Here is a 12,500-nt window from a genome sequence, read left to right on the forward strand (position 1 = left end):
TGGATCCTCACAACTAATACTCAGAATTACGTAATGCCTGCTGAATGAAATCTATGGGATCTAATGCATGCGAGGCCCGTCAAGTGTGTGTGTGTGTGTGTGTGTGTGTGTGAGAGAGAGAGAGAGATGTGCGTTACTGCAGGACGCAAGAGCATCGTGTGTGTGTGTGTGTGTGTGTGTGAGAGAGAGATGTGCGTTACTGCAGGACGCAAGAGCATCGTGTGTGTGTGTGTGTGTGTGTGTGTGTGTGTGTGTGTGTGTGTGTGTGAGAGAGAGAGAGAGATAAGATCTGGCACGTATGATTCAGTAACTGTAACAGTGTCAGAAATTAACTTCTGTTAGAGTCATTGCCTATTTTTCCATTAATTCATTTTCAGAGGCTTTGTCTCCAACAACTGTAAAAAAAGAACAAAGTGTCTCTATAACGATTCATGTTAATATCTGGGACACTAAAACTAGATGCATCTGATATCAGTGTAATTTTGTGTTTTCTAAATACACTTTATTCAAGATGCAAAATCAAAACAAAAAAAGAAGCTTTTGTGCCTTACTTTAGATTTACAGACACAATTTGACATTTATAATTATAGCCTTGCATCGTCCTATAAATGTAAATGTTGTAGATATAGAAATATTACCAATGATGTAAAAATGATCACAGGATCACAGGCAGTGAAACTCAGATCCAGATCCAAACCCAGATCCAGATCCACACGAGGAATTATTGACTTTTACTGGAAAACAAACTAGTTTCTGGTGCCGGCCGATGCTCTAACTGCTACACTATATCTCTATATCTCTCTCTGTAAGACATCAGTGAAGTAAAGGACACTGGATCTAAAGACGTGTGTGTGTGTGTGTGTGTGTGTGTGTGTGTGTGTTTTCTGTCAGAGTCTGAGCGCGTCACACCTGTTCACGTGAGTGTGTGTGTGTGTGTGTGTGTGTGTGTGTGTGTGTGTGTGTGTGTGTGTGTGTGTGTGTGTGTGTGTGTGTGTGTGTGTGTTCAGTCATAAACAGAGGTGTGTGTGTGTGAGCCGTGTTCCTCCTGACGGTTTTCTCGCGCAGGAACAGTGTGTGTATGCTCAGATCTGTGGCTCGTCGAGTGTAACCCTGCGGTGTTTGGAGATTCTCCTCAGGTTAGTACGCGTGTTATTCCGACAGCTTTCGGGTTATTAGGACTCATGCGCACTCAGCTGCCAGGTTGTGCTGTTGTTATTGTGTGATAGTTGATTGAGTCACTCGTACTTCTTTCTCTACAGTGTGATCATCAGCGCAGGGTTAGTGTGTGTGACTGAGCAGATCCGGCTCTAAACACTGTTTTCTGCCACAATTATCCATACGGGTTAATGACAAATAAAGCTTCAAAAAAGGTCTTTTTAAAAATAGACATTTTCAAAATTGATGTAATGCATATTTTCAGCAGGAAAAATGTGTTTCAATTGTTAAATAACATTCCTAATTTTATTGTGAAATCTTAGCAAAGTAACCCGTAGAGTGTCTAACACATTATTATTAATATTTAGTGGTTGTGTATTTTGTTTATATTCATTTATAATTATTGCATTCTAGTGGCCGGGTGTTTAGTATCTTTAGCATCAGATTTTACTTTTAAAGTGTAAAAATAATTATTCCAGTAAATGCATTCAATACATTAAATATTCACAATCTAGGTTTCAGCCATTTATTCACTTTGACGTTTTATTTGTTGGTTTAAGTCAAGAATTTACATGGTTGTACCACATGACAATATTAATGACAGGAAATATTCTGAATAATGGATTTCTTTTTCATTTCAATTACATATAAAAAATAGGGTTAGTTCTCATCATATTTAACGCTTTAGTTCTCGTCATATTTAACGCTTTAGTTCTCGTCATATTTAACGCTTTAGTTCTCGTCATATTTCGTCATATTTAACACTTTAGTTCTCATCATATTTAATGCTTTAGTTCTCATCATATTTAACGCTTTAGTTCTCATCAGTAGTCTCTTTAACTACCATGTACTAACATTTAATAATATTATACAATTTGTGTACTTTTGCACTTATTGTGTACATGCTTCACATTGTACTTATATTTACAAAATGCCTGAATTGTAAAAAAAATATACAAAATTACATCTGTTATTTTCTGTAGTGACATCTATAATTACACTGTTGACCTTCCCTAACCGTTAACCCCTAACCCCTAACCCTAACCGGTCCTGTGTTGCACCTCAATAGCAGCAAAACAACTTGAACAAGTACATCGTACCGAACCATTTCTTTGATTAGTTAAAGACACCTAATATAAAGAGTTATCATGACCATAATTGAAAGTGTAAACAACATTTAGAACAATAATTAAAAAATAGAATAATAATAGACAATCTTAGCTTAGTATGATTTATTTAGCTTAAATAACGTTTTGTATTGCATTCGTTGCAGTTGTAACCTGACTTGCAGCTAATCTCACACTGAGCAGGATGATTATATTTGGATGCCTGCATTAGCTTTCGTCTGCGCTTGAAAGTTTGACTTAGAGTTTTAAATATAAGAAGTTTTACACTGGTTGCACCAGCTGACATGGAAGTGTCCCAGCCTACTATACTATAGAGATCTGTGATCATTCACCATAGAAGAGCCATGTTTACAGGTGTGCCTCCTGACATCATCTTCTCAACAGCTCCACAACTATCCTTATCAAATATGAAACGTTTCAAACATAAAATTATGATTTTATTTAGAATTTCTTCTTATCAAAACACCATTTTAAATAGTTTTTTTAGTCTGTTCATTTTTGCGGAGACTGCGGACGGTTGTGCCAAATAATGTCTGTTATTTAAATGTTCTGAACATGAATTAAAACTAAATATGTTTATGGGCAAATGTCCTGAATTAATCAAATCATTTTAAAAGGAAATGTTGCACTTTTGCACAGAAATATTGCCGTCAGGTCGTTGACACTGATCAGACTCGTGGTGACCGCGAAGAGCATGTATTAATGCAGATTTACAGATCGCTGTCAGAATCCGTAATATGGGGCTGATGCTCCTGTCGGCCGTTTCAACAGTCGAGGGAGAATGATGTGCTTTCCCTCATCTTTCCCGTATCGTGTTGTTGTTCTGGTGTGTGTGTGTGCTGTAGGAAAGAAAGATGCACTATTATTTTTTAATTAGGCAGATGCAAACACAATGAGTCACAGGCTTCTGGCTGTTGTTGTTGATGTTTGCTTTCATTGCACTGTTTTCTGCAGTCACACACACACACACACACACACACACACACACACACACACACACACACACACACACACACACACACACACACACACACACACTCCTGTGCTTCTGTTTCATTGTGTGCTCTGTGTGTTTGTCTTCACAGGGACCGAGATGTCGCTCGCTCCTTAAATCACTTTCCACACCGCTGGTGAGTTGTGCTCGATTCTTCCCTCTTCCGTGTGTTTTCACACACACACACACACACACACACACACACACACACACACACACACACACACACACACACACACACACACACACACACACACACACACACACACACGACACAGTGTTGCTGTAGTGTGTTGGTTTAGCCAGTAGGGTCGTAGTTCAACTATTTTAAGAATGTCCCTTAAACTGCCCGTACACGTGTAACTAGGGCTGGACGATTTTGGAAAATAATCTAATTGCGATTTTTTTTACCAATATTGCGATTGCGATTTAATATGCGATTTTTTTTAAGTTCTTTATCTTTTCTATTATTCAACAAAAACAAGCAATAAATCATTGTAAAATAGAGAAGGGAATCTTAGGCACCTCATGAGCCGATACATTTTTTATTTTATTTAATTGATCTTATTAATAAAACTTAAAATATTTAATTACATAATTATAAGTAGGCCTACTTATAATAATTACACATTAAAAAACTAAATTAATACAATTACATGTTAATAATTTTAACAAATATAGCTTCAAAACAAATAACAAAGAGGGAAAAAAATATTACAAGCAATAAACAAAGAGTGCTTTCAGTATTTAAGTAGGCTGTCTGAACGTGTTCATCTCTTTTGAAATTATAAGATGTGGTTTGTCCTGTTTGTTTAATAACTGTGTCACATTACTGGTAAATTCGTGTCATAAAAGCATTTTGAGATGCAAACGTAGCCTACATTTAACCACGTAGACTCGCTCACAGCCGCATGCTCAAACGCTCTTCGCAAAGCGCACGTGAGTATTTGAAATTGAAAGCACCTTCTGTCGGTGATTTTCATATTTTTAATAAGCCAACTGCACTCCAAGACATATGATGCCTTCGTAGAACATTTGTAAGTAAAATACCGGCGGGCGAGCGCGCACTACTGAAGTAACATCACGCAGACCGCGCGTATCTCATATCTTGCGCAATGAAGCCCGCGAATGTCCTTGTAACTCGCTTCAACTTTTCCGAACTTTATTAAAGATTATTTCTCGTAAGGTTCAAATGGTGTCGTGTGTGTGTGTGAGAGAGAGAGAGACAGAGGAATTAGAAGCAAGCAGAATATGGTTGTTTATAAAGCACGCGCGTCGTACACGTCTGTGTTTAAAACTAAGCTCAGACATATACAATACAGAATCGTTGGAGAGAATCTATAACACAATATCACATAAATTAAACATAAACTGTTATTTCCTGTAGCCAGGTCTATATGTGTCGCGTGCCACGTTGATGCTTCATCTGCAATACAGACAGGTTTACTCTCGCGTGTCACGTGACCAGACTATAATCGCAGCTTTGCGGTTTAAAAAATCGCATTTCATCACATCGCGATATTATCGCAAATGCAATTAATCGTTCAGCCCTACGTGTAACCCATCGCATCGAGCTCGTTCTGTGATGTTGAAGCCAGTTGTTGCTCATGCGGAGGGAGATGGCGGTGTTCTTTCTCCTCATCATTACACAGAAACACTGCGAGGTTCATAAAGGGCCCCTGTTATGCTATTTTAAAGTTTCCTGATGTTGTCGTGGAGTCTCCTACAACAGGTTTACATCCATCAAAGGTCAAAAAACTGTTTCATTTTCTCATAATATACATTTGCACATCACCACATTTTCAATGACTCTCAAACGACTTTCCGCGATATACTCTGCTCTGATTGGCCAGACAGCTCAGTCTGTTGTAATTGGTTTACCGCATACAGCGCGTCGAAAACAAAATCGCCGTTGCCAAAACAACGTCAGCTGTCCTGAGGCTTCCTACACCGTAAACTAAACACAGTAACGAACAATGACGTAGATTTGACCATATCAATGCGAGCACGAGTGAGATGACGAAACACTGGAAGAATTCATTCAACCCGAACCTCCATCAGGACGACTCGAGCAGGACTCAGTGTTTCTCAGTGAACCCGAACCTCCATCAGGACGACTCCAGCAGGACTCAGTGTTTCTCAGTGAACCCGAACCTCCATCAGGACGACTCGAGCAGGACTCAGTGTTTCTCAGTGAACCTGAACCTCCATCAGGACGACTCGAGCAGGACTCAGTGTTTCTCAGTGAACCCGAACCTCCATCAGGACGACTCCAGCAGGACTCAGTGTTTCTCAGTGAACCCGAACCTCCATCAGGACGACTCCAGCAGGACTCAGTGTTTCTCAGTGAACCCGAAACTCCATCAGGACGACTCCAGCAGGACTCAGTGTTTCTCAGTGAACCCGAACCTCCATCAGGACGACTCGAGCAGGACTCAGTGTTTCTAAGTGAACCTGAACCTCCATCAGGACGACTCGAGCAGGACTCAGTGTTTCTCAGTGAACCCGAACCTCCATCAGGACGACTCGAGCAGGACTCAGTGTTTCTCAGTGACCCCGAACCTCCATCAGGACGACTCGAGCAGGACTCAGTGTTTCTCAGTGACCCCGAACCTCCATCAGGACGACTCGAGCAGGACTCAGTGTTTCTCAGTGAACCCGAAACTCCATCAGGACGACTCCAGCAGGACTCAGTGTTTCTCAGTGAACCCGAACCTCCATCAGGACGACTCCAGCAGGACTCATTGTTTCTCAGTGAACCCGAACCTCCATCAGGACGACTCGAGCAGGACTCAGTGTTTCTCAGTGAACCCGAACCTCCATCAGGACGACTCGAGCAGGACTCAGTGTTTCTCAGTGAACCCGAACCTCCATCAGGACGACTCGAGCAGGACTCAGTGTTTCTCAGTGAGCCCGAACCTCCATCAGGACGACTCGAGCAGGACTCAGTGTTTCTCAGTGAACCCGAACCTCCATCAGGACGACTCCAGCAGGACTCAGTGTTTCTCAGTGAACCCGAACCTCCATCAGGACGACTCCAGCAGGACTCAGTGTTTCTCAGTGAACCCGAACCTCCATCAGGACGACTCCAGCAGGACTCTGTGTTTCTCAGTGAACCCGAACCTCCATCAGGACGACTCCAGCAGGACTCAGTGTTTCTCAGTGAACCCGAACCTCCATCAGGATGACTCGAGCGGGACTCAGTGTTTCTCAGTGAACCCGAACCTCCATCAGGTTCTATACTCTACTCTACTCAGTCTGAGGAACATTATGAGATGTTGCAGCTGTAATTCCTCAGCATCAGCATTAACAAGTGCATGTCCATCAACCGATTATTTGACTAATTTATTTACTTAGTATTTTTGTAATATATTGCGGTGAACACGTGGAAACTATCAATAACAGTGCATGTATACAATATACATTAGCCGAGCTCTAGCGTGAATGACTGATGTAACATAAACGTTGGTAAAACAGATCTTGCTTCATGCTTAATCTTTCCTCAAAGTAGTGAGAACGACAGACGATCTGCATTAATAGACACAGTTAAAGGTAATCGTGGCCCACAGCTGATCAGCAGAAGTATTTCAGTAAGACAGTGATAACGTGAGTTAGCCCGTTAGCAGGAGACCTACACAATATACAACTCAAAACTAAGTATTTTGAACCCCATCTTTCAAGAGCAAGAGTTTGCGAATCCTGCATTGAACTCCGAGATTTGAGAAGCAGTCGTCAGTGAAATAAAGGCAACACAGCAATAGTTTAGGATTATCCTGCTGTGATACCATGGTAAAGATGAACTTTAACCTCTGATTCTTCACATGCTTGTCCTTGGGCAGTGAAAACACTGGCTTTACCTTCACATTATAGAGCACAGCGTCTCCTGGACATGATGCTCTCCAGTGTCCACAGGGATCAGCTGCTGGTTTGAGGTTCGAGTTTTCCCTGGTGTCTGCGTGCGCAATAAGTGGGCGGGCAATATGCTAATGTTTCGTCTTCACGTCACAACGAAGCGGCTTAGGATGCGTTTGAAAAACGATTAATTTCATTCACTCAGAGTCGACTCTTACTTTTGAAAGACAATAACTTTATATACGGTGCACTTCCAGATTTAACCCTTTGCAGGATGTTGTCATTCACTCAGAACTGTGTTACACACCCTAACCCTAGCTGTTACGCACCCTAACCCTAACCCTAACTAACCCTAACCCTAGCTGTTACACACTTCATGAAAGGCCATTCTCAAAAATCCACAATAGGAGCCCTTTAAACTCTAGAAAATGAAGGACAGTGAAATGTGCATCAGGTATGCTTTGGTTTTTTACGTTTTAATTAATTTATGAAGCCACTGCAAACTTTATCGTTAGATATTATATTGTTATATTATAATGCCACATTGTGTGCGGGTTATCATCTGCGCTGTAAGTAGAAAAGCCTGATAATTTCACTGCTAAACCTGTGAGTATTGTGGTGTTTCTCACTGACTCGTAAACTCCCGAGCTTCACACGCGCGTTTACAACACTGTGGAGGCATTCATGTGCGTTCAACTCGTACATGCGATCTTTACGACGTGACCATCAGATACGGCTGACGATGTCATCAGTTCATTAACTTTCACTGATTCTCCTGTAATTCGAGCTGAGAGATGAAGACATTCATGTTCGTCTGCTGTCGTTCCGAGATTAGAAACGCTGGGGAGAATATAGATCTGATGATTTTAATCAATTCTCTTTTTAATGAGCTGATATTGATTCTTATCCATGATGGATTTATTCAGTGCTGTTTCCAGTCGACGTGAGAAGAAAACTTCACTAAACATCTGTAGCTCCTGCCATCCAATCATCACAGTAATCTATGATACTTTTGATATGAAACAAAGTCTCAGTTTCAAATCCTGTGAGTTTCATCAGTAAATATGTGTGTGTGTGTGTGTGTGTTTAATGTGTGTGACGGATGAACCGATCATCTCTTCCTCTTTACTACTAGTTATAGCAGCAAATAAACATCAATGAACATCAGAAGGAATATTGAAAGACTCAGAACAACTTCCTGAACTCAATCATGTCTCATGTAATCCGTCAGTCAGTGTTTCAGCCGTCACTAACACAGCGGGAGAACAATGATGTCACGTAACGTCACATTTACCTCAGAAAAGCCTTTCAGTGAACAAACTCTACAGAAGAAGACACTCTTCTGAGACACACATGCACTAGATCACATGTTCATTATATTTGACTAGATCTGCTCTTCAGTGTTTAATGTGTGTTTGAATTATAAGTTTTTATGACTCCCACAGTTTAAATGTTTGTCACAACAATGAATTGGAGTAGAAACATAATTATAGCATTAGTCGAGTCAGCTTTATTTATACAGAGCTTTTAACAACACAGAGGGCCCTATTTTAACGAACTGAAACGCAAGTATCAAACGCGAAACGCAAGTAACTTTGTGGGCGGATCTCGGGCGCTGTTGCTATTATACCGGCGGGATAAATTACTCTTGCGACGCAAATCTAAAATGTGTTGGTCTGAAGTAGCTTCATTACTCATAGGTGTGGTTTGGGCGTAACGTGAAATAAACCAATCAGAGCGACATCTCACATTCCCTTTAAGAGCAGGCGCGCTTGTTCCATGGCGGTTTGCTATTATAACGGCGGATTTGCCAGACGCACGCCAGGAGCGGTTCACAGCCGAGGAGACCGACGTTCTCGTCAGGGCCGTAAAACACAGAGAAGTGACATTGGGGATGGAGAAACACACCCAAATTAGCTTCAGTTAAACAGGCGTATGATAATTTGGGTAAATGTGTAAGCTAGATTTATGCCTATTTTTCACATCTTCATGGACACAACAATGATTTCCCTCGTGCGGTAATATTTTTCCTTGTAATAATGTATGGTTTTCTTAAAATGAAAACTGCTGCATCTGTGTGTAGATGAGAGAAGCAAAGTATGTGTGTGTTGTGCTCACGCTACATTATGGCCAAGCATGCGCCCTTAAAATAGCGTCTGAATAACATGCGCAAATGGCGGAATTGTTTTCTAAACCTGCTAAATACGTTTGCGCCGGAACACGCCTCCTCTTTTCGCTGAACCGCCCCGGGAGCGCAAATGCATTTGCTAGTTTACCGACGTGCGTCTGTGGAGGGAAAAGTCCGCTGTGTGCGGGTGAGAAATAGGAATGATACATGCGTCGCTGTACAAAGTCAATTGCGCTGGGTGCGAGATAGGGCCCAGAGTGTTTCAGAGCAGCTTTACAGAGATTACAGGAAAATAATGCAACAAAGTTTGTTTCCAGAAGAGAATAGCGTCACAGTCCAGCTTAAGTAAGTTCAGCTATGGTTCATTTGTGTTGTAAAAAAGTTATTAATTTAGTTCATTTATATATATTGAAAGAGTATAATTTGAAACTGCCTTGGGTTTAATTTAAATAGTTTATATGCTCATTTTATAATGTGTGAAAATAAACGGCAGTTATTATTATAATTATAATATTATTACAGTAATTAACTGGCCAGGTATAGTTTACAGCATTAGTTGCGATACATTTTCTTAAAAATGTAACGTTAAATATTTCCAGCTGAATCAGTGATGAGAGGAATGGAGAGTTTCAGTCACACTTTTACTGTTAATTCAATTCTCATTTATTTGTATAGCGCTTTTCTCAGTACACATCATTTCATTAGTTTACAGTGATCTGTTATCAGAGGAAACTAAGTTATGTATTTCAGAAATGTACATATACAAAATCACAGTTAGCTAAAAGTGTATTCATTTAAACAGTGTAATGATTTAATGCAGAAACAATGAGCTTGTTGAAGCAATGAATACTTGTTTGTTAACAAATGATTGACATTAATGACACTAATGAATGTGTGATCCGACCTCAGATCTCCCATCATGCACTGCTCCTGCGAGCGGTTCCTGGACGACGGATATAAATAGAGTTGAGCTATTCCTGCTCTTTCTAATCTCAGTCACGGCACAATCCACACTGCCAATTAAACCTTCCACCTTTGTGCTATAACTCAGAACGTGACTTCTGAACGCTATTATTACCCGTGTCAGCCGAGGACGCTGGTCATGTGATCGCATCCCAGCAGCCTCGGGCGGGTCACATGACCAGCGTCAGGAGATCAGGCGAGTGAATAGTACACATACTACACCTCATAGAAACACAGTCTGTGTGTGTGTTCAGGCTTTAAGTCGAGTCAGCTTTATTTATACAGCGCTTTACAACACACAGTGTTTCAGAGCAGCTTTACAGAGATAACAGGAAAATAAAGTTTGTTTCCAGAAGAGAATAGCGTCACAGTCCAGCTTCAGTAAGTTCAGTGATGCTTCATTTCTGCTGTAAAAAAGTTATTAATTTAGTTCATTCATATATATAGCAGCTCTGGAGAAAAGTGTGATGTCATCGTCCAGCTCAGTTCAGTTCTCATATAATGCTGTCAATGCAGGAGATCAATAATATTGTTGAATATTAAATGTCCCCGACTAAGTTAGCCAAAAGCCAAAGGCGACAGTGAAGGAACCGAAACTCCATCAGGACAGAATGGAGGAACCCTCAGGAGAACCCACTGGGTTTTAGATCGTTGTTTGTTCTCGATGGTTCGTGAAGATCACAAGCGGCCCGTGTTTCATCAGTCTCGTTAGACTACATCCCACCATTCAGTGCTGAAATACTGTAGAGTTAGACTGGACACACGACCTTTGACCTCTGATACGGAGAGTGTGTCTCCAGTCAGTCCAGTTGTGTTTCTCTCGTGAGAATGCTTGATTATATTAGATATAATTATAAATGAGTATAATATATATTAAAATATATATGATCCTCCTGATGATCTTGTATCCCGTGATTGACAGATGATGAAGGTCTCAGCATCGCTTTATTTACATAGATTTATGCAAGCGCTGATCAATAATGGTCTGGAATCTTCTGGGAAAGCATCCATGTTTCCGGTGAGGTTTATGAACGGATCGACGCTCTGGGATTATCAGATGCTTTAATCAAGAGAATATTTGTCGCCTCGCCTGATGTTACCTGAAATAACTCCCGCTTAAAGTCTAAAAATAAGCGTCACTTGTTGTGTTGATCTGCCAGACTGAGCGAGCAGAACACAGGCTTTATCAGGAGATTTAACCGGATCATTCGTGTTTTATAACGCTTTATTTTAATCTCGGACAGATTGATAATACGGAGTCGATTGGCTTCGACTCCTGAATGTTTTACTGTAAAGCCTGTCGTACATTATAGCACATATTTATATGTAGAGTTCGCCGTTATTTATGTCTCTCTGTCTGTTTTATGTAAATGAGCTCTGGTGTGATTGGTGTAGCTCACACTGAACAGGTGTGGGCGGGCATATGCTAATGAGTTTTAGCTCTGAATGTTGCAGTGTCACAGCAAACATCATGGAACCGTGTGATTGAGCAAATTATTTTTGATAAATTACACAAAATTATGGTAATTTAAAATGCAGAATATCTTTATTTCTGACATGATACCAGATGTTTCTCACTCCGTCTGCGTGTGTGTTCCTGTTTTGCAGAAAGTGAGCGCTGTCCTCATCCGTTTGCCTGCTCTTCTTCAGCCTCGGCCTGGTAAGACTGAGTTTAACTGATTAAACCCGACTGTAACGAGCTCGTCAGACTTCATTAGCTGGGTCTGTCTTCTGTCTCCGTCAGGAGTGTGGGTGATCGGCCAATCAGACGGCAGCGCCGTAAAAGAGGATATTTAATTTAAAATGTTGAATAAATGAGAATAAATGAGTTTTGTGATGGTGTGCGTGAGTCGAGTGCTCAGTGTGTAGGGACGCCTGTGTCACAGCAGCCGTAGATGTGCAGGAAACATTTAACACCGTATCCCACAATGCAGTGCGCTTGACAGTGTGATCAGTGAACCGGAAGTGATTCTCCTCCTTGACTCGTTGTGTGATCAACACAATGTTTTATAACAAAATTGGATTGAAAATACGCAATAACCAAGATGACGCTTTATTATAGTCTCTTTTCACAGTGCGTTTTTTCCTCTTTTGGAAAGCCACAGGAACGCTTACCCATAAACGCAGGGGTTTAAGGGTAGTCGGCACCGGCCGCAGCGCAGGGGTTTATGGGTAAACAGCACCGGCTGCTGCGCAGGGGTTTATGGGTAAGATTGCAGGGGTTTATGGGTAAACAGCACCGGCTGCAGCGCAGGGGGTTTATGGGTAAGATCGCAGGGGT

General features: G+C 41.1%; 1 protein-coding gene across 13 annotated transcripts in view; it reads left to right on the top strand.

Annotated features, from left to right (window-relative positions):
- Window positions 1–12,500, top strand: part of plcb4b (phospholipase C, beta 4b) — a 103,967-nt gene that overhangs the window by 581 nt on the left and 90,886 nt on the right. For 6 of the 13 annotated variants that reach the window (XR_014200163.1, XR_014200164.1, XM_082147127.1 and 3 more), the window contains exons 2-3: window positions 3,368–3,412; window positions 11,828–11,879. The gene's annotated coding sequence lies outside the window, so the exon portion shown is untranslated. Of the gene's footprint in view, window positions 1–1,007; window positions 1,137–1,259; window positions 1,371–3,367; window positions 3,413–11,827; window positions 11,880–12,500 lie in introns of those variants that run through there. The other 7 variants (XM_082147134.1, XM_082147135.1, XM_082147130.1 and 4 more) reach the window with 6 other exon arrangements.

The sequence above is a fragment of the Leuciscus leuciscus genome, assembly GCF_965113295.1.
Source record: "Leuciscus leuciscus genome assembly, chromosome: 19".
Taxonomy (NCBI): domain Eukaryota; kingdom Metazoa; phylum Chordata; class Actinopteri; order Cypriniformes; family Leuciscidae; genus Leuciscus; species Leuciscus leuciscus.